Below are 23,723 nucleotides of genomic sequence, written 5' to 3'. Positions count from 1 at the left end.
ATTACATTTTTGAAATATATCCACGTTTATAATTTATAGATTTTATTCATTTGTTATCTACTGTATGGTATTTAGGGGCTTCCCTGATAGCTCAGTTGGTAAAGAATCTGCCTGCAATGCAGGAGACCCTGGTTTGATTTCTGGGTCAAGAAGATGAGCTGGAGAAGGGACTGGCTACCCACTCCAGTATTCTTAATTATACCACAGTTGATGTATTTATTCCTCTAGAATGGATAGTTAACATTATCAATGTTTCATTAAAAATATAATAGACTTCTTAAGGGCAGTTTTAATTTCATAGTAAAATTGAGCGAAAAGTATAGAGTTCTGACATTCTACCACCTGCATTTCACAGCCTCCACCACCATCAACGTCCTGCACCTGTGCAGTACATTTGTTACAATAGAGGAACCAACACTGATACATCATTATTAACCAAAGCCCATAGTTTACATTAGGGTTCACTCTTTGTGTTGTATACTCTATGGACTTGATGTATATCCACAATTAGAGCATCATACAAAATAATTTATTACCCTAAAAATCCCCTTGCTCCACCTATACCTCCCCCTAAGCTTTGGCAACCACTGATCTTTTCACTTTCCCCACAGTTTTGTCTTCTCCAGAATGTCATATAGTTGGAATCATACAATAATAGACTTTTCAGATTAGCTCTTTCACATATCAATATGCAATCTTATATTAAAATAATGTGCTTTGATGTACAACACAAAGAGTGGGCCCTAATGTAAACTATGGACTTTTTGTTCATAATAAGGTATTAGTGTTGGCTTGTCAACTGTAACAAATAGATCACACTGATGCAAAAATTAAAAGGAGAAGTTGGGTAGGGGACTAGGGGGCATATGGATATTTTTCCTCCAATTTTTCTGTAAATCCAAAGTTGCTCAAAAAAAAAAAAATCTCAAGTGAAAAAAGTAGGCTTATAAATATTAACTCAAAATGAATCAAATTAAGAGTTAAAACTATAAACTTCTTAGAAGGAAACAGAAATAAAAAATAAATATTCATGACTTTGGATTAGGCAATAATTTTTTTTTAATTGGAGGATAATTGCTTTACAGAATTGCCCTAGTTTCAGCCAAACATCAACATGAATCAGCCACAGGTACACGTATGTCCCCTCCCTCCTGAACCTCCTTCCCATCTCCCTCCCCGTCCCACCCTCTAGGTTGTTAGAGCCCTGATTTGAGTTCCCTGAGCCACACAGCAAATTCCCACTGGCTCTCTATTTTACAAATGGGAATATAAGTTTCTATGATACTCTGTCCACACATCCCACCATCTCCTTCCTCCCCCTACCCTGGGTCAATGTCTGTTCTCTATGTGTCTCTATTGCTGCCCTGCAAAATAATTTCATCAGTACCATAGATTCCGTATGTATGTGTTAGTATATGATGTTTTTCTCTTCCTGACTTACTTCACTCTGTATAATTGGTTCTAGGTTCATCCACCTCATTAGAACTGACTCAAATGCATTTCTTTTTATGGCTGAGTAATATTCCACTGTGTATATGTACCACAGTTTCTTTATCCATTCATCTGTCGATTGACATCTAGGTGGCTTCCATGTTCTAGCTATTGTAAACAGTGCTGCAATAAACACTGGGGTACGTGTCTTTTTCAATTTTGGTTTCCTCAAGGTATATGCCTAAAGGATTAGGCAATAATTTCTTATATATGACACCAAAAGCACAAACAATAAAAGAAAAAATAGATAAAATGGACTTCATCAAAATAAAAAACTTTTATGCCTCAAAGGATATACCATCAAAAAAGGAAAAAAGACAATCTGCAGAACGGAATGAAAATATGTGTCATATATCAGATAAGGATCAAGTATCTAGATTATGTAGAGACCCTGTAACTTAATAACAAAAGAGCCCAGCTTTTAAAATAGGCAAAGGATTTGAATGACATTTCCCTGAAGAACTTATACAACTGACCTAGACACACATGAAAAGATGCTCAACATCATCTGTCATTGGTAGCTCTTAATCTTTTGTTAGTAAGTTACATCTGTCATTAGAGAACAGCAAATCAAAACCATAATGAGCTATCACACATCATTCACACACCAGGATGACTATAATAAAAAAAGATGGACAGTAGCAAGTATTGGAGAGGATACGGAGAAATTAGAGTTCTCAAATATTGCTGATGGGAATGTAAAATGGTGCAGTGAGTGACTTTGGAAAGCAGTTTGGCACTCCTTCAAAATATAAGCAGAGTTATTATATGGTCAAATTATAGTGAGTTGGGGGAGGGATAAAGGAATGAGGCAGTAAGTATATTTCTGAGGTTTTTTGATTTGTGAAATTGGTAGGTACTACATGCTAGAACTGATTTTATTATATACAGTTTTAAAATCTACATTAAATCTAAGATTAGACTGCATCTGATTCAGAAAGAATATAAAGCCTAAAGCTAAGGATATCCATTAACTGACTTTGTAGCACCTGATTTAAGCAGTACGCTTTAGTAGCATTACTCTACCTTTTATCTCACATTTGTCAAGCAAAGAGACATCAGGGACCCCGTCAAGTGGATTAGCTCAACTGCCTGGAACAGATTTCTCGGTGTGCACTACCCTGACCAGTAGTTTCAACATCACCTGGCAACTTGTTAGAAATGCAAAGTCCCAGGCCCCATCTCAGACTTACCGAATCACAAAAGCTTGGGAGCCTGAACCCAGCCATTTGTTTAACAAGCTCAACAGGTAATTTGGTTGCACACTTGAGTTACTGTATTATAATGGCACTTTCTTCTTAAGTAAGACACACAGTTATTAACTTACTAATCTATTTGGTGAGCTTGACCTAGATTCTGTACTGCCAAACCCGTTCTAGGGGGTTAGAGTCAACTGGAAGTCTTCTAAGGATACTGTGGTCTATTGGCCAGCCGTGATATGTTAAGAAAGCTCAGAACTGAAGGAAAGATGATCACTCACATTGGGCACCAGCAATCCCACAAGTGAGAGAAGGGCCTCTCCTTAAACTCCCTGGAGCTTAAGCAGAAGTCTCAGGTACCCAGAGCCAATTCCTAACACCTCAAAATTACATACAGTCGTTTTTGCCCTATTTGTCTTGAAGAACATGTTCTTTATCGAATTTTTGCCTCATTACCCATTTGTAACATGTGCCCTGCAAAAATTCTCCCCACCTCCCCTCTTTCCCCGCCTTTTTTTAGTTTGATATGTTCTGTGCACAAGAGGATGTGGCAGGTTTTTGTTTCGTTTGTTTAGCTGCACCGAGTCTTACTTGCGGTGCACGGGATCTTTTGTTGCCGCGCACAAATCCCTAGCTGTGGCGTGTGGGTTAAGTAGCTGAGGTGCCTGAGCTTAGTTGCCCTGCAGCATGTGAGATCCCAGTCCCCTGCCAAAGGGGTTGAAGTAGGATCCTCGGCAGATTCTTAACCACTGGGCCACCAGTGAAGTCCCTCCCCTACCTTTTTTTTTTTAAACAACAGTTTATTTGTATATCTATTACATTGCCGTGTTACATATATTACATAAAAGTATATTAGACTGTACTTCAAAATAATTAGATCCTTTCAAAAGGTCCCTTCTTCTAGAAAGTGTGCTTCTCCTTCAAGTTCTGCCTTTTAGCCTTATAATTATTAAAGAAGATCTTTCCTCAGGTAATTAAAACCTGGCTTCTTTGTGAAATATCAACCCCCTGTCTGAAAATCGATTATCTAGCCAGTATTTATAGGCAGTGTTGACTCCGCTGAACTTGTGCTCACTACTCAAGGCCCTCTCTTACTTCCTCACTGTGGTTTGGTCCGGATTACCTCCACTGGTCAATCCGTACTATGGGCATGAGGCTTGAAATGGCAGCCTCACGTTTGCCAGCCCTATGTATGCCAGGGAAGGTCTAAGACCAAACCCCACCATATAGATCAATAATTGTGTGATTCATATTTGTAAAAACTGGCCAAGAACATTTATTTTGTGGGTTTTTTTAAATAAAAATTGTAAATGCCCTTTACTAATCTACACTTCATTTACAGCAAAAGTTGCCTTATGATTTTAATGGATATCTGCATCATCAGTTTCAAAGCATTTTTAAAATAATTTTATTTATTTTTGACTGTGCTGGGTCTTTGTTGCTGCTCGGGCTTTTCTCTGGTTGTGGCAGGCTACTCCCCAGTTGTGGTGCAGAGGCCTCTCATTGTGATGGCTTCTCGTTGCAGACATGGGCTCCAGGATGCTTGGGCTTCAGCAGTTGCAGTGTTTAGGTTCAATAGTTGCAGCTCCCGGGCTTTAGAGCACAGGCTCAATAGTTGTGGCGCACAGGCTTCGTCGCTCTGCAGCATGTGGGATCTTCCCAGACCAGGGATCGAACTGGTGTCTCTTGCATTGGCAGGCGGACCCTTAACCTCTGAGCCATCAGGGAAGCCCTCAAAGCATTTTTTACCAACAATCTTAAGAGTGACATCTTTGTTTCTCCTTCTGAACTTTGTCCTTTGTTTATCTCATAACTATACAAATCTCTAAACAATCTGTGCTTCAGAATTATCATGTAACCTTGAAATGACTGATCATGTTTATGATTGTTTTAAATTCATATATTCAGCATCTTTGTAATTCATTGAAATGTTGTCCAAATTTTGAATTCATTGCTACCAAACAAATGCAGGTGCACTGTTATCCTCTCTTAATCCACATTTCAATTAGTGCAATGAAAAATCTCATATCACTAAGGTTTATTAATAATCATGCAATAGCATTAACGACCATGTTTCAAATACCTTCGAAACATTTGTGAGCATTTAAATTGACAGTATTTCATTGAAAAACTGTTGAAATGAAAATAATTTCTCCTGCCTCAAAAATAATATTCCTTATAAATCATGCTTTGGTTTGAAAGGAAAAAGGAAGAACATTTAAGAAAGTTCATATAAAGATACATCTAGTACATTCTATAATGTGTATTTAGTAAACTCAGTTTCTTCAAGAGTAAGTTGAACTGAAATTTCTGACTACTGCCTTAAGTTTATTAATATTTTCAAATTAACATTTTATTTTCTGTTGTGCAAACTTTCCATAAAATCCTAAATTTGAAATATTTCACCTAAAGACAATTCTATTGCAGGGGAGAAAACCCATAAATTAGTACCATAATAATTATAAAAGTGTAAAACAGCTGGAAAGAAATCCATATTTCTTTTGCTATTGGAGTAGAGGTGAGGAATGTTTTTCCAAGTCTAAAGCAAATAAACAAGAAGGTTAAAAGTTCCCAGTTGGTAATAATTACCAATTCAAACTATAAAAGGCTAATATGTATTATTACCAGCTTGGAAATATTTATTGCCAAACTCACACAGATCTTCCTATGCATATTAAAAGGAGAGTAAGATAGTGATTTCCAATATTATATACCTATTAATGTTATCATTAATAATATCATCAGGAATATTATTAACCAACATATGCTACATTTTTCAAGGTTCTCAATATATAAATGTTTCAAGTAAGTTTTCAATATAAATTCTGACGATATAGGTTGGCATTTCTCAAAAAGATTCTATTCTATATGTGGTATTTCAAGAACAGTATTCACAGTATTTTTATGTTATAGAGAGTGCTCCCATTAGAATTAAAATTACATTTATATTTCAAAATTTAGTAATATGTAGAATCACAGAAAAGAGCAACAGTAGTTGTTTCTTCAAGAGAAAGAAGTTCCCTATTTCTTGTTGCTATTCAAAACAATATATTGGAGTTTTGCATAATCAGGAAGTTAACATTAACGACATACTTTCGCTGTCTTTGGTAAAGTCCTAAAACTAACCAGGCGAAAGTTGTAAATTTTAATATTATCTATAAAATGTATTATTTTACACCTAAATGTCAATTAAACAAAATTCACCCTAATACTTTCAGATGAACTAGTTTTTAAAAATTAGTTGGATGCTTAAAAGAAAGCCCTTGATGCAAGTTTTAAAATTTACACATAAATTACTTCTATGACTTTGTAACTACATTTTAATTTTCCTTTAACAATGCTGTAGGAGGCATAACTTCCTCCTACAGTCAATATCTGGAAGAGCAAGTTTTCCTGTGCTATTGCTGTCAATATAGACACCCTGTTCTTGGAGCTTCAGTTCAGTTCAGTTCAGTCACTCAGTTGTGTCTGACTCTTTGCGACCCAATGAATCGCAGCACGCCAGGCATCCCTGTCCATCACAAACTCCTGGAGTTTACTCAGACTCATGTCCATTGAGTCGGTGATGCCATCCAGCCATCTCATCCTCTGTCGTCCCCTTCTCCTCCTGCCCCCAATCCCTCCCAGCATTCTGCTTAGAGGCTGCTTTTTTCTAAAACAGGGATTGCAGCAAAGATTTCTAAATGGTACAAGACATTTTAATGTAGCCATTTTAAGTGGCCATTTTGGTACATTGATTTTTTTTTTAAGTCTTTTTTTTAAGTTTATCACAACTTAATAAAACTTACTCTTGGTTTCATAAAATATTAAAATATAACAGATACAAAGGGAAGAATAGAAGTCTTCCTCCCGGTCAAATAATTTCACTCCTCAGAAATAACCACTGTTGACCCTGTAGACTTTTTAAAAAAATGTATACAGTAGCATAAAAATCCCTTTGACAATTAAATAAAAATGAGCTCTATATATGGTTCTGTACAGTTTTTTCATTTAAAAATGTGTATGAAGGATCTACCTAATTTTAATAGCTACATATTATAGTACTCGTCTTTAAAATGTATTTATTTATTTGGCTACAATTAATTACTTGCAAACAGGCAGGATCTTCCATTGCAATCCATATGCTCTCTAGTTGTGGTGAGTAGACTTAGTTTCTCTGCGGCGTGTGCAGTCATAGTTCCCAGACCAAGGATGGAACTCATGTCCCCAGCATTGGAAGAAGTTTAAAATTCTTGTAAAACTAATCTTTTATTAGTTCTTTAAAAGGATTTTTCCATCTACTCTCGTATTTTTAGAAGAAGTTTGGGGGGCAGTCAGATCTTTTTATTGTGGTAAGCTATACATAGAACTTACCATTTCAACTGCTTTTAAGTGTACAGTTTTGTTACATATATTCACATTGTTGCGCAACCATCAACACGACTCATCCCTGGAATCTAGGCACATTCTAATAACACTTGTTCAAGTTCCAAAGCATAATGCTGTTGACATTCTGGTTGTTATTATACTCAGTGTATAGATTCATTGACATAGAAACACTATTTTTACAACATTAAGTCTTCCCTGAAAACGTGACAATCAAGCTCACTCAGATCATACTCAAATATATTCAAATCATCTTCAATATCCTCCAACTGGCTTCAAACAGGCCCAGTACATTTCTTAGGTTTTCCCCTGAGTATAAAATCTCTTCAATAGTAATATATGGTATCTTTTTTTTTTTTTTTATTGGAGTATAATTGCTTTACAATGTTGTGTAAGTTTCTGCTGTATAACGAAGTTACTTTCTAACTGGGGCTTTTCTATTTATGGGAAAGCTATTGAACTTGTATATTAAATTCGTAAATAACTGCCTTTGGGATTTTTAACTGTTTTTGAGGGAACTCATTCTCTTTTTCTTGTACATTTTGCCCCAGTCAGTAAGATAGGAATGTCTGCCAAAACTTCCATTCTTTGGGAAGTTTTAGGGAGATGCTGCTGTCTTCTCTTCACCTCTGTGAATGCAAGAGTGATTTATCTATTTGGTGAGATGGTGAGAATATGACATCTACATTGAATATAATTAGTAAGTGAAAGGTGACCCATCTCTTTTGGCTCTTGATAGTCAATGAGAAAGGCAGATCCCAGTCCACTCTGCAGCAGGCTGGTTCACGTTTGCTCTGTTGACATAGCTCTCCTGCTAGAAACAGGATGCTTGAGTTACACACACTGTGTAACTTCACTGTGTAAAACTGTTAGACCAAGAAAAAAATTGGAAACTATTTTTTCATTCTTATATCTTGTATTTTCATCTATTTTAAAATGCAATTAAATACTTAATGGAAAATAAAATACTTAATGGTGTCAGCCTGGAGAGTTTGATTAAAGAGCATTCTGTCCATGAAGTACTTATTATTCACCAGATCTAACAGTCATCAAACTTTATTGATTGCACATTCATCATAAAAATTTTTTAAGTATCTATTGCTAAACTTTACTTAATAAATTATCCACATGTACTATTATAATGTTCTTTGTACTACAAAAATACATGGAATTGAAATTGCTAAAAGATGAGACTTCTAAGATAATTTTTACTTTACTTATTAATGATTCTCAAATATTTGTCAGCAATAATTATTTTAATTCCATTTTAAAAAAATCTTAGTTTAATATTTTGAATATAAAGCATTTTGAAAGTTTTGTTCTACTTTCAATTTATTTCACTTCTTGGTTTTAATGTCTATAATGTATAAAAACTGATTTGAAAATAAGACCCTGATGTTGGGAAACATTGAGGGCAGGAGGAGAAGGGGACAACAGAGGATGAGATGGTTGGATGGCATCACCGACTTAATGGACATGAAAGAAAAGAAAGAAAGAAAGTGAAGTCACTCAGTTGAGTCTGACTCTGAGACCCCATGGACTGTAGCCTACCAGGCTCCTCCATCCATGGGATTTTCCAGGCAAGAGTACTGCAGTGGGCTGCCATTTCCTTCTCCAGGGGATCCTCCTGACCCAGGGGTTGAACCCAGGTCTCCTGCACTGCAGGCAGACACTTTACCCTCTGAACCACCAGGGAAGTTCAAACATGAGTTTGGGTAAAACTCTGGGAGTTGGTGATGGACAGGGAGGCCTGGTGTGCTGTGGTCCATGGGGTTGCAAAGACTTGGACACGACTGAGTGACTGAACTGAACTGAATGTGTAAAAAACACACCTCAAAAAGGTACTAAGATTTAAAAGGAAGTGGTACAAAATCAGGATTCTCATTTTTTCTCACATACATCCTAATTACGGAAAGGCTTTTGTTGAAATTCCACTAGAAATATCTATCTTCCCTAATGTCAGTCAGATGTATATTTGTATCTGACATATGGATTAAGTATCTACTGTCACTCTTTGTTTAGAAAATTTTCAAACAAGTTTGACAGTTCTGTTTCCCAATATCAGCATACTTGAATTTTTATAGATGACAAACAAATTTTTTCAGCAATAAAGTCAGAGGATGATAGAAACATTGCCAAACATGTTTTCAAATTGTACTTGTTTTTGATAAGCAGTTACTTTCCCATTCATTGTTAAAAGGTCACTGTTACCTTGAAAGAACAGATAAAGTGTTCCTTTTTTCTGTTCCCCAAAATATCTGCCAACATTGCATTTTACACAGAGTCACTTGTCAGCACAGGAACAGACAGGAAATCCGAAACTTTCCTTTTAGTAAAAGAAAAATGTGAAACTCATCTTCACTTTGGCCACTTTGTCTCTGTTGTATTAAATTCTTTTATGCTCACTCTACAGATAATTAAAAAATACTGTAGAGATCTTACACTGAAATTTTTATGTATTTTTTTATTAAAATAGATGATATCCTATAGAAGTTCATACAGTCTGGCACCAACTTCCCTGTCATTGTAACTTATCAATGAAGAATCCAATGATTTGATTTCACATGTGTCTATTAGCACCGTAACCAGGTTCCAGAGAACTAATTTATCCTGGTGAAATCAGTTGCTTCACTAAGAAAATCAGTTTTGTTTTCCCCTGTAAAATTGTTTTATTAGCAAAGTCATTTATTATTGAAAACATAACCTCTCTGGAGTATCTTTTAATGGCTGAAGAGAAGTAGTTCTTCCTATATTTCATCCTTAACTCAGAATTTAACAAACACCATAAGCTGAAACAAATGAGAAACACTTTCATCCAAATGAACCAGAGCCCCCCACACTGCATAATTTGTTTCAATACTTGAATCTTCAACTCTGCACAATGTTTTCTATACATATACACTTTAGTATATGTTATCTGAATAATGCATTTGTCTTTTTTTTTCATTTATTTTTACTAGTTGGAGGCTAATTACTTTACAATATTGTAGTGGTTTTTGCCATACATTGACATGAATCAGCCATGGATTTACATGTGTTCCCCATCCTGATCCCCCCTCCCACCTGTTTTTGTCTTTTAAAAAAATTTTTATTTAGCTATATTAACTGTTGCAGGAAAGATATATTTCTCCAGTTACTGCTATTTTTGTCTTGTCTTGTCTTCCACTTTTAAGTAAGAAACCTCAGAAGTAAGAAAACTTAGAGATCCAAACATTTACCACTTAGTTTAGTGCAACTGTATAAAGTGTTACATGTCACATAATTTAAATATCTTTCAAAAGATTGCTGAGATTTAGCTTCATATTCTGGATGTATTGATTTTAAATACCGTGCGAATAGTGTTTTTATATTACCATCAGCTAATATCTCAATCCATTACAGCCACTAAGGCAAGATTCATTTGCTAGAAAAGTGGATAGAAATCTGTATTTCAAATAGTCTTCCTCTTGTTTGTTTTTTAATTATTTTTTTGTTTGCACTGGGTATTCACTGCTGAGTGCGGGGTTTCTCTAGTCGTGGCAAGCAGAGGCTGTTCTTCACTGCAGTGCATGGACTTCTCATTGCAGCGGCTTCTTTTGTTAAGTCAGGCTCTAGGTGCACCGGCTTCAGTAGCTCTGGAGTGTAGGCTCAGTAGTTGAGACGCGTAGGCTCTGGAGCACGGGCTCAGTAGTTGCGGTGTACAGGCTTAGTTGCTCCATCGTACATGTAATCTTCCCGGACCAGGGATTGGACACATATCCCCTGCATTGGAAGTCAGTACAGTCTTATCCACTGTACCACCAGGGAAGTCCCAAATAGTCTTCCTTTGAGTTTCTAATTCTTTTGGCTAACTTGTTAGATCTCATTTAAAAAACTGTCATTTTTATCACATGTTTTGGGTAAGAAGAGGTTGTCCTGAAAGGAGGAAAAACCTAGTCTTTCCATTTGGTTATTGTTTTTGCTTTTACTATTGATCTTTTGGTCTTGTCTTCTTCGCATGACTATTTTAACATCAAATGCTTTACTATCTCAGGTCAGGTTCTCAAGAAGTAGTCTGAGATAAAGATTCTCGTGCCAGTCAACTTCGGAGAAACTGAGGGATGTCAGATGAAACCTGTAAGGCAGTGCAGGAAACAGAACAGCACAGGGAAAGCGGTTTGGCAAAGATGTGGGTTTACCTGAAGTTTATCCCCAGTCTGATCCTACAAAAAGCTCCAATGCATGGATGGCACCTTGGAGTTGTGTGTGTCACCTCCAAGAAAGGAGGCAAGACTTTGATATCCCCTTATCATTGAGTCATTGGCTATAGGGCACCTGGGGTTGGGGGTTAGAGGTTGGTGGTAATTTCTAATCTCCCTGATTAGATAACTCCCATCATTTACGAACAAGTCTACCAAGCAGAAGGGTATAGCTATGAGCTGTTAGCAGCCAAGAGACACAACATATGAGGAATGCAATGACCAGTAAGGAGGATCTTGGCAGGGTACCAATATCCATTTTATGAGGTTAGTTTAGCTAAAACTAGGTGTCATGATTGGTAAATCTTTTACTCTACCACTGTACAATGTGTCACAATGTCCTGAAAAGGAATAATAAACACAAGAGGGTGACAGTTGTGGGATTCCTGCTTGTGTTGGTAGATACCCACTACCTTATGTGACCATTTGACCTTCAGACTGAGTAATGATGAAAGTGACATTCCACAGGTGATTAAAAATTAACCTATTTTCAGATAAAAAAAGAAACAAATACAAGTTCTAATATTTTCTTTCTGAACCTCAGTAAGTCACCTTGCAAACTCTACCTTGGAGATCACTGTACCAGACTCTAATGCCCAGGCCGATAAAACAAGGACATGAGACCTAGGAAACACGTGATAGAAAAAGCTGGTATTATACATCCTTTTACCTCCCCTTTCAGTGTCTTTTTTCTTTTGTGTATGCCCTGTCCTATGTTTGCCTGCTGTTTTCATACTGCGTATCTTCAGGCTTGCCAGAAACTCTCATTTTCAGCACAGCCTTTCCTTTTATTTTAGCACAGACTTTCTAAATAAAAAGTTTCTATAAATCAAAAACAACAATGATCAAACAAGGAAATGAGCATGGACTAATTCACTGAAATATAAACACACTTATAGATATTTCATGGAGATCAAGTTTGGCAGTACCAATCGAAATGTAAAATGCATATCCTTTGACCCAACAATTCTGTTTTTAATTTATGCAAAAGATATACTTGTGTATGTGCATAGAGGCATGAACAAGGATATATGCATATGTGGATTTGCAAATATATAAAACAGAGCAACTCTTACTTTTACTTTTGTTTTGGAAAATGTATTTTTCATACAATATTATTTATATTACCATGTAATGTGTTTAATGTTACTTTTTAAGTAATTATTTTAAAACTTTATTTTAATTTCATATATAGTATAGATGTCAATGAATAATGCACATACACAAAAACTTTTTGGGGTCCTAGATAATTGTTACGAGTATAGAGAGGTCCTGAGACCAAAATGTTTGAGAACTGTCTAGAAGGTCTAGAACTGTCTAGAGAATGCTGTCTTCTTCATCCACCTTTTCTCTCTCCTCTCTCCTTCAGTAGTATCATATTCCTTCTAGTACACAGAGATTTGTGTTATTCCTTCTACTTGAAGAGATGGAACTCTGTATTCACTACAGTACTCAGCGGTGCTTTGCATATAATAGAAGTTCAATGAGTATTTTTCCAATAAGTATTTGCTGAATTAAAAAACTAATGTTGGCCTCCCACATTTCTTCTAAATCTGCTCTCCTTTTCAAATTTATCTTTATTTGACTCTTTTTTCATTATAGGTAGCCATTGACTTATCTCTCTTTTTCCTTTCATTACCTTAACTTCTTAGATTAAGAGCATCTCAGCAAGCTCTTCACTTCTCTTTTCACTTCAGCAAGCTCCATGCCAAGTGTGGTGACTTCTATGGGTGAAAGCATGAAAAGAAAATACGCCAGGAATTCAGTTTTGCCTCCTGCTGACCTATATACCAAGATTCCTCGGGTATTGGTAGTGTTATATTATTCTTGCTCAAGAGCCTGCAGAATCTCTGTTTACCAGCTCAGGTATAAGCACCTTTGTTTGTGTTTATGCTCACAACTTTATCCCACTTACCAACCTTATCTCCCATGAATTCATACCCTCTCTCTTCAGACAGGCTTCCACATGCTCTCTCCCAATGACAGATTTTTTGTACTGGCTAATCTCACTACCTAGCTGGATATTACTCATATTTCAAACCCAGTTTAGTTTCCATTCAGTTCAGTTCAGTTGCTCAGTCGTGTCTGACTCTTTGCGACCCCATGAATCACAGCACACCAGGCCTCCCTGTCCATCATCAACTCCTGGAGTTTACTCAAACTCATGTTCATCGAGTCGGTGATGCCATCCAGCCATCTCATCCTCTGTCGTCCCCTTCTCCTCCTGCCCCCTGCCTCCCAGCATCAGGGTCTTTTCCAATGAGTCAACTCTTTGCATGAGGTGGCCAAAGTATGGGAGTTTCAGCTTCAACATCAGTCCTTCCAATGAACACCCAGGACTGATCTCCTTTAGGATGGACTGGTTGGATCTCCTTGCAGTCCAAGGGACTCTCAAGAGTCTTCTCCAACACTATAGTTCAAAAGCATCAATTTTTCAGTGCTCAGCTTTCTTCACAGTCCAACTCTCACATCCATACATGACCACTGGAAAAACCATAGCCTTGACTAGACGGACCTTTGTTGGCAAAGTAATGTCTCTGCTGTTTAATATGCTATCTAGTTTGGTCATAACTTTCCTTCCAAAGAGTAAGCGTCTTTTAACTTCATGACTGCAATCACCATCTGCAGTGATTTTGGAGCCCAAAAAAATAAAGTCTGACACTGTTTCCACTGTCTCCCCATCTATTTCCCATGAAGTGATGGGACCAGATACCATGATCTTCGTTTTCTGAATGTTGAGTTTCCACAGTCTCCATCAAATCTGCAAATACCTTCTTTTATTCCTGTATCATCATAGCAAACATGTACCTGGCCAAGTGTCAAGCTCTGGACTAGACACTGGTGACAAAAGTCAAATTAAACACAATCCCTGTATCCAATAGGGAAGACTGACATGACCATAATAAATACTATGTTCTAAGCATGTGTGTATGTGTTGTAAAATGTGTTATCTCATGTAATGCTCAACACAACCCTATTATGTCAGTTGCCTTACTTCTTACTTTCTTGTCTAAGAAATGAAGCAAGTGGATGTTAAATGGATGTGTCACCTGTTCTGTCACGTATCTAGCAAGTGCTAGAGTCTTCAACTCCCAGCATTGGAGTTTTTAGTTATTACCTTATGATACTTCCTGAGTCAAACAGAATCAGAGTGTTAAGGGCAAAGTGGTTGGGGAGCAAGGAAGAAAAAGCCTTTTTTTCTGGGAGGAATGGTTGGGTAGGAACTGTAGGAGAGAGTTACATGATGTCCTTCCATATGGTCACAAAGAGCCCAAACATATAAACAAGCATCACCAAGAGCATGAAGCTATGAATGAGGCACAAACTTGGGCAAGTTGTTGCTACTTCTCTTAGATTCTCATAGAATAGGTCACTGTCTATACTTTCATTCACACATCAAACTCACTGACGTGAGTTTATTTTTTATGCATCTGTTTCTACTATTAGACAGTGCAGTGAGGATGAATAAGGTGTCATATTCATCTTTTTATACCCACTTGCTCACAGTAGGTGGTCCATACATGCTCTTAAAGGAGTTAGTGACTCGAGTGCACGATGTGTAAAGCTGAGGAGAAAGGGGTGGTAAATGAAATCAGAAGGCAGATGGAGCTTGATTTTAAAAAGCATGCTCTGGGATTTAAGGCTTATTTGTAGGTAAAAGGAAGCATGGAAGCAAAGAAGGTTTTTTGTTAACAGTACATACACTTTCCCAAAGTAATACAAGCCTATAGTTTTAAAAAGACATCATACCACCATAAAAACAAATGAAATAATGCCATTTGCAGCAATGCACGTGGACCTAGAGATTATCATACCAACTGAAGTAAGTCAGGGAAAGCTAAATACATGATATTATTTATATGTAGAGTCTAAAAAAATGATACTGATGAATTTAGTTACAAAACAGAAATATACTCACAGACACTGAAAACAAACTTATGTTTACCAAGGGAAAAAGAGGAGAGGGATAAACTAGGATTAACAGATATACATGATTATATATAAAATTTATCTATAAACAGAAAGGACCCACTGTATAGCACAGAGAACTATATTCAATATCTTGTAATAACCTATATGGAAAAGAATCTGAAAAAGAATATGTGCTATATATAATATGTATATATTGTATATATATAATTGAATCACTTTATTGTACACCTAGAACATTGCAAATCAACTACAATTTTTAAAAAAAGAATAGTACTAAAAAAAAAAATAGTACTAAAACTCTTTTACAATTAAAAGAGTAGTTCCCTGCTCTGCTCCCAGTGTTGTTCACTAGGCAAATGTCCTCAGTTCTTGTTTACTCGAATTTACAGCCATATTTCTAAACAATGTTCTTAAATAGCTATTTTTAAAATTTTAGACACTGACTTCCCAGCATGATGGATAAGCACTCTTTCTGCCATGGTTCACTCCCTCATTATTGTGAATGCATGTTCACCCTGCATCAGTTCAGTTCAGTTCAGTCGTGTCCAACTCTGCAACCCCATGAACTGCAGCAAGCTAGGCCTCCCTATCCATCACCAACTTCCAGAGTTCACCCAAACTCAAGTCCATTGAGTCAGTGATGCCATCCAACCATCACATCCTCTGTCATCCCTTTCTCATCCTGCCCTCAATCTTTCCCAGCATCAGGGTCTTTTCAAATGAGTCAGCTCTTCGCATCAGGTGGCCAAAGTATTGGAGTCTCATAGTACTTGTTATTAGCTGAAATTACACTATATACTTTTAAAATATAAATTATACTTCTAGTGTCTTCCCACCAGAAAGTAAACTGTGTGAAGACAGGCACCTTGTTTTAACACTACAACTCCAGGAGGTAAAATATACTGAGTACATAACAGGTGATCTACAATATTTGTTAAATGAATGAATCAGCTCATATTAAGGAGAAACATTTTCTAAATAAAGCACACTTTATGTAAATTCCTGGCCATAATAGGTGTAGTACTTTATACTGCTTTTGCAGAGTGGTTTCCATGTCTCACTTTTTATTCTCCAGTTTCCTAATCATGCCCAGAGGCCTCTCTGTACAGAAGAAAGGATCATAATGGCAAACATTTCATGTTATAGTCATTTACCTCTATTTCACCATCTACCTACCTAAAGATCAAACAAAACTCTGAAGTCCTTGCTTTTCCTTATCTCTTTTATCTGAGTGTGTGTGTGTGTGCGTGTGTGTAGGGGGTGGCTGTGCTTGGTCTTCTTTGCTGCTTGGGCTTTTCTCTAGTTCCAGCTAGTGGGGCTAGTCTCCAGTTATAGTGCATGGGCCTCTCACTGTCGTGGCTCCAGGGCACTCAGGCTTTGGTAGCTGAGGCTCAGGGCTCAGTAGTTTCGGCTCCCAGGCTCTAGAGCACAGACTCATTAGTTGTGTTCTAGACTTACTTGTGTCACAGCATATGGGATCTTTCTGGACCAGGCGGTGAACCTGTGTCTCCTACATTGGCAGGCAGATTCTTCACCACTGAGGCACCAGGGAAGCCCACCCTTCCTTATCTTAGCTGATCAAATAGGCAGTCAAGGCATTTACAAAGAGGGAGATTTGTTTTCTCCGGCACAGAGCACTCTCTCAGAGGTGCAGGACAAAGGACACAATCTAGCTCACTTAGTCCTGGTATTTATAACTTTGCTCTTTGAAAGAAACGATTTGCTTCCCTTCATTGTTCATGCTGCTCTAAGTATAGTCAAACACATGATTTGAAATATGCATTTTCTTAATATGGAAGATTTATAGGAAAAATTAATACTTGCTACAAGTTTAAGTGGGAAACAATTACCAAAGTCATCAGTTTTGTAGTACAACCAACAACTACCATGCTGTTGTTCACCTGCTAAGTTGTGCCCAACTCTTTGCAACCCCATGGACTGCAGCACGCCAGGCTCCTCTGTCCGCCACTATCTACTGGAGTGTGCTCCATTCATGTCCACTGAGCTGGTGATGCCATCCAACCGTCTTATCCTGTGCTGCCCCTTCTCCTTTGCCTTCAGTCTTTCTCAGCATCAGGGTCTTTTCCAACGAATAAGCTCTTTGAATCAGGTGGCTGATGTATTGGAGCTTTAACATAAGTCCTTCCAATGAATCTTCAGGATTGATTTCCTTTAGGATTGACTGCTTTGATCTCCTTGCTGTCCAAAGGACTGCTAAAGAGTCTTCTCCAGCACCACAGTTTGAAGGCATCACATCTTTGGTGCTCAGCTTTCTCTATGGTCCAACTCTCACATCTGCATGACTACTGGAAAAACCATAGCTTTAACTATATGGAAAAGGAAAGACATACCCATTTCAATGCAGAGTTCCACAGAATAGCAAGGAGAGATAAGAAAAGCTTCCTCAGTGCTCAGTGCAAAGAAATAGAGGAAAATAATAGACTGGGAAAGATTAGAGCTCTCTTCAAGAAAATTAGAGATACCAAGGGAAGATTTCATGCAAAGATGGGCACAATAAAGGACAGAAATTATATGGACCTAACAGAAGCAGAAAATAAGAAGAGGTGGCAAGAATACACAGAAGAACTGTACAAAAAAGATCTTCACAACCCAGATAATCATGATGGTGTGGTCACTCACCTAGAGCCAGACATCCTGGAATGTGAAATCAAGTGGGCCTTAGGAAGCATCACTACGAACAAAGCATGACCCAGATAATCACAATGGTGTGGTCACTCACCTACAGCCAGACATCCTGGAGTGTGAAATCAAGCGGGCCTTAGGAAGCATCACTACGAAGAAAGCTAGTGGAGGTGATGGAATTCCAGTTGAGCTATTTCAAATCCTAAAAGATGATGCTGTCAAAGTGCTGCACTCAATATGCCAGCAAATTTGGAAAACCCAGCAGTGGCCACAGGACTGAAAAGGTCAATTTTCATTCCAATCCCTAAGAGAGGCAATGTCAAAGAATGCTCAAACTACCACACAATTGCACTCATCTCACATGCTAGGTAAAGTAATTCTCAAAATTCTCCAAGTCAGGCTTCAGCAATACGTGAACCATGAAATTCCAGATGTTCAAACTGGTTTTACAAAAGGGAGAGGAACCAGAAATCAAATTGCCAACATCTGCTGGATCATAGAAAACGCAAGAGAATTCCAGAAAAACATCTATATCTGCTTTCTTGACTATGCCAAAGCCTTTGACTGTGTGGATCACAATAAACTGGAAAATTCTGAAAGAGATGGGAATACCAGACCACCTGACCTGCCTCTTGAGAAATCTGTATGCAGGTCAGGAAGCAAGTTTGAACTGGACATGGAACAACAGACTGGTTCCAAATGGAGAAAGGAGTACATCAAGGCTGTATATTGTCATCCTGCTTATTTAACTTCTATGCAGAGTACATCATGAGAAAGGCTGGGCTGGAAGGAGCACAAGCTGGAATCAAGATTGCCAGGAGAAACATCAATAACCTTAGATATGCAGATGACACCACCCTAATGGCAGAAAGTGAAGAAGAACTACAGAGCCTCTTGATGAAGGTGAAAGAGGATAGTGAAAAAGTTGGCTTAAAGCTCAACATTCAGAAAACTAAGATAATGGCAGGCAGTCCCATTATTTCATGGTAAATAGATGGGGAAACAGTGGAAACAGTGGCTGACTTTATTTTTGGGGGCTCCCAAATCCCTGCAATGGTGACTGCAGCCATGAAATTAAAAGACGCTTACTCCTTGGAAAAAAACTGATGACCAACCTAGATAGCATATTAAAAAGCAGAGACATTAATTTGCCAACAAAGGTCCATCTAGTCAAGGCTATGGTTTTTCCAGTAGTCATGTATGGATGTCAGTTGGACTATAAAGAAAGCTGAGCACCGGAGAACTGATGCTTTCGAACTGTGGTGTTGGAGAAGACTCTTGAGAGTTCCTTGGACTGCAAGGAGACCCAACCAGTCCATCCTAAAGGAAATCAGTCCTGGGTATTCACTTAGAAGGACTGATGTTGAAGCTGAAACTTGAATATTTTGGCCTCCTGATGCAAGGAACTGACTTATTGGAAAACACCTTGATGCTGGGAAACATTGAGGGCAGAAGGGGACAAGAGAGGATGAAATGGTTGGATGGCATCACCAACTCAATGGACATGAGTTTGAGTAAACTCCGGGAGTTGGTGATGGACAGGAAGGCCTGGCGCGCTGTAGTCCATGGGGTCGCAAAGAGTCAGACACGACTGAGCGACTGAACTGAACTGACTATATGGACCTTTGTTGGCAAAGTGATGTGTGTTTTTTAATACAGAGGTTTGTCATAGCTATCTACGTTTGTCATACATAGCTTTCCCTCCAAGGAGCAAGCATCTTTTAATTTCATGGTTGCAATTACCATCTGCAGTGATTTTGGAGCCCAAGTAAATAAAGTCTACCACTGTTTTCACTTTTCCCCTTTCTAGTACCATGAAGTGATGGGAACGGATGCCACAGTCTTTGTTTGTTTAATGTTGAATTTTAAGCCAGCTTTTTCACTCTCCTCTTTCACTCTCATCAAGAGGCTCATTAGTTCCCCTTCACCTTTTGCCATTAGAGTGGTATTGTCTGCATATCTGAGGTTGTTGATATTTCTCCCAGTAATCTTGATTCCAACAGCCTGGCATTTTGCAAAATGTACTCTGCATATAAGTTAAATAAGCAGAGTGACAATATACAGCCTTATCGTATTCCTTTCCCAATCTTGAACTAGTCAGTTGTTACATGTCTGGTTCTAACTGTTGCTTCTTGACTCATATACAGGTTTCTTAGGAGACAGGTAAGGTAGTTTGGCACTCCCATCTCTTTAAGAATTTTCCAGTTTCCCAAAGAAAGCCAATGCCAAAGAATGTTCAAAGTACAGTGCAACTGTGTTCGTTTCACATGCTAGGAAGGTTATGCTTAGAATCCTTCATGCTAGGCTTTCACAGTATGTGAACCAAGAACTTCCAGATGTACAAGCTGGGTTTAGAAAAGGCAGAGAAACCAGAGATCAAATTGCTAACATTCGTTGGATCATGGAAAAAGCAAGGGACATCCAGAAAAACATCTACTTCTGCTTCATTTGACTACACTAAAACCTTTCACTGTGTGGATCACAATTACCCTGAATAGACTTTCAATTTTGGAATTTAAGGGTGAGAAAATGCTAATTAATTAGATTAATATATTCATGACTGAGACTTTATTTATTCCTTTCCTCTTTTAACCTTTCACTTCATTAGCCTGAGAGCAATCATCTGTAATCATTTATAATCATCTGATTACAAACTGATGACTCTCAAATCAAGCTTCTGACTCTCATTGTGACTCTGTATTCTATCACCATCATCACAACATATTTCTTTAAAGGAAAGAAAACTTGACTTTACTGCAATGTGACATTATTGCTCAGATATTAAGATGCTGGCAATCATGATGAGATCCATCTTTACAATTCTTGGCACAACTTAGGATTTTGTGTCATCTGGTATGGAAATTTATTTATTGTAATATAAAGCTTAGAAAATTAAATCCAACTTCCTACTAAATATTTTTCTAGGATAGTGATGAGAGAGAATCAAACTATATGTAAATCCAAAAATGGGTAGACAATGAGTGGGGTTACCAGTGGTATTTGAGTCTGAGGGCTAAAAGTCCCAGAAATCTTTCAAAAGAAAACAGATGGTGTTCATATTTCTTTTACAGCTCAGATGAATAATTTTGTATTATACCATCATATAAACCAACTGGAAATCACATGAAAAAAAGAAAAATCCTAAGGATATGATATGAGCCAGAGTCTGTATTTCACATAAGTTCATATCAATTGTCACTTTATTACTGCACTCTACTCTGCTTTGATTTACTTCATCATTTAAACTTTGATTCCACTTCTTGGCTGTTGTACACTGCTAGTGTCATCATTAAATTTTTTTCTTTCAAGGATAATTTTTAGCAACTAAAGGGCTCAGCAAACATCTTTTTTATCATCCTTCCTAGAATCACTCAGAGAAAGTGGTATAAATGGACCAAATGCTGGAATTTGAACCAGTAGCTCCAGAATGGCTATACTGTGGCAAGCACTGTGGGGAGTACTTTACTTACATTGTGTTAATTTTCATAATCTCATTGAAAGGAATATATTGTCACCTCATGAATAATTTGAAGTTTAGAGAGATTAAATAACTTCTTCAAAATCATACAGTTTTGAGTAATAGTCCTTATTAAAATATTTGCTTATTTTAGTTATATTCGGTGGGGGAGTCATCATTTGGAGATACAAAGGGTCCTATTTACAAATGAAATGACTTGCTTATAAATAATCTGACAGGAGATGTGGTGGGAAAGTGGGTGAGAGCACAGAAAGCAGTTTAGTCATCAGTTAAGTTGGGTGGTAGGGTCATATACATAATGGTTCATGATGCCATTTTTTTTCTACTTTTGTATAAGATGGAACTTTCCCACACTGAAGTTTTTAAAGGTAAGTAGCCTGGAATGTAGAATTACAATAGAAAAGAAAGTGTAAATGTGTAGTTGAACCACAAAGAAGGCTGAGCGTTGAAGAATTGATGCTTTTGAATTGTGGTGCTGCATGAGACTCTTGAGAGTCCCTTGGACTGCAAGGAAATCAAACCACTCAATTCTAAAAGAAATCAACCTTGAATATTCATTGGAAGAACTGACACTGAAGCTGAAGCTCCAATACTTTGCCCAACTAATGTGAAGAGCCAACTCACCGGAAAAGACCCTGACGCTGGGAAAGAAGGGGGACAGAAGGAAACAGGGGTGACAGAGGATGAGATGGTTGGATGGCATCAGTGACTCAATGGACATGACTTGGAGCAAACTCCAGGAGATAGTGAAGGGTGCTGCAGTTCATAGAGTCTCAAAGAGTTGACAGACACAACTTAGCGACTGAACAACATATCTGTAGTAGTGTTCCCCTTAGCAATTGAAGAACTCTTTCAGCTGTATCCTTTTAGAGCAGATCTGGAGCAAGAGCCCTGGATCAGCTTTAATGTGCATGGGTAAATGGGCACTTTCATAACTTATTTAATAAAGAAGTGATGAGAATTCCCTGGCAGTCCAGTGGTTAGTACTTGGCACTTTCACTTCTGGCCCAGGTTCAATCTCTAGTTGGGAAACTAAGATCTTGCAACCCTGGCAACACAGTCAAAAAAGGAAAAAAATTTTTTTCAAAGTAATTATTAAGATCCTAAGCTGCTCCTGTTGATCCTAACCACACCTCTATAATAAACTATGGTCCTAATTCTTAGTTAAATAGAAGACCCAAGGACCAGTTTGTCAAATACTCTAGTCTTTCTTCTCTTGACTCCATTTAGTGTGCTGTTTTACTATTTGTTCATTCCTTTTAACTTCAAAGCAGCAGGAAGAAAACAAACAGCATTAAACCAGTCAATTCACCACCTTTGAGCAGCTCTGTGGAGAGGTTTTCTGGAGGTAGGTGGTGTTTTTGGTCAATATAATTATCAGTGGCAGTACCAGCTCTGCCTCTTCTTCAACTGTCAGCTGTCTAAAGGGGTTATAGGAAAGTCCATCTTAACACTGAAGCCATTAAAATACTGTCACTATCTTCAAAAATTGGCTTGGTGACTGGAGTAAACCAACTGGCACCTGTTACAGGATGTTCTAGTCATGACTCCACCCAGTGGCTTCAAGGGCAACGTTGTTGACATTTTCAAAAGCTCCAGAGCTGGTAGCTTACCAGGAAATCCTTCTCATACAGAGGCAGACATGCCTACAGGTGGGCCTTATTTATTGGGAAACCTCTGGGATTCAAGAATTGGACAACATATTCCTGGTGCTAGGGAATCAAGACAAAGGCTTCAAACGTAGGCTGTCAGGCCAACATCTCAAGGAATAAACAAAGAGGCAGGAAGTTAGAGAAACAGGCTGGAATGGAGTTTGAAGGCAGAGTCATGCCTTTTAGACGCATTTTACCAGAGAGTGGAAATGGAATTGATTTGTACATCCTGTGTGCTTATACTAACCCTCTTCCCAAAATACAAGACACAACAGCAAACATGAAAGTGAAAGTGAAGTCACTCAGTCGTGTCCGACTCTTTGCGACCCCATGGACTGCAGCCCACCAGGCTCCTCCATCCATGGGATTCTCCAGGCAAGAATACTGGAGTGGGTTGCCATTTCCTTCTCCAACGGCAAACATAGTTTCTGGGAATGAGCTCCAAGCCTGAACTCCAACTCTCAAAGATCTGAAGTTCTTTATCTGTGTGCTGCCGTGAAGGTATTTTGTAGATGTAATTACTGTTCAATATCAGTAGACTTTAAAGAAAGGTTATTCTAGATAATCTAGCCAGGCCCAATTCAATTAGTTGAAGGGCTTTCAGAGCAGAACTGAGGTTACTAGGAAGAAATTCTGGCTGTGGATTGCAACTTCAGCTCATGCCTGAGAGTTCCAGATTCCTTCTCCTTACACACTTCTCTACAGATTTCAGACTTGTCTTCCAGCCAGCCCCCACAATTGTCTA

General features: G+C 38.0%; 1 long non-coding RNA gene across 1 annotated transcript in view; it reads right to left on the bottom strand.

Moving 5' to 3' along the window:
- Positions 1-1,455: 1,455 nt before the first annotated feature.
- The window catches only part of LOC139035658 (uncharacterized), a 26,864-nt gene continuing 4,596 nt past the window's right edge, over positions 1,456-23,723 (bottom strand). The window contains exon 2 of the long non-coding RNA XR_011488339.1: positions 1,456-12,996. This is a non-coding gene — a long non-coding RNA (uncharacterized lncRNA). The remainder of the gene's footprint in view (positions 12,997-23,723) is intronic.

Source organism: Odocoileus virginianus, chromosome 6 (genome assembly GCF_023699985.2).
Source record: "Odocoileus virginianus isolate 20LAN1187 ecotype Illinois chromosome 6, Ovbor_1.2, whole genome shotgun sequence".
NCBI lineage: Eukaryota > Metazoa > Chordata > Mammalia > Artiodactyla > Cervidae > Odocoileus > Odocoileus virginianus.
This window is presented reverse-complemented; position numbering and strand designations above follow the sequence as displayed.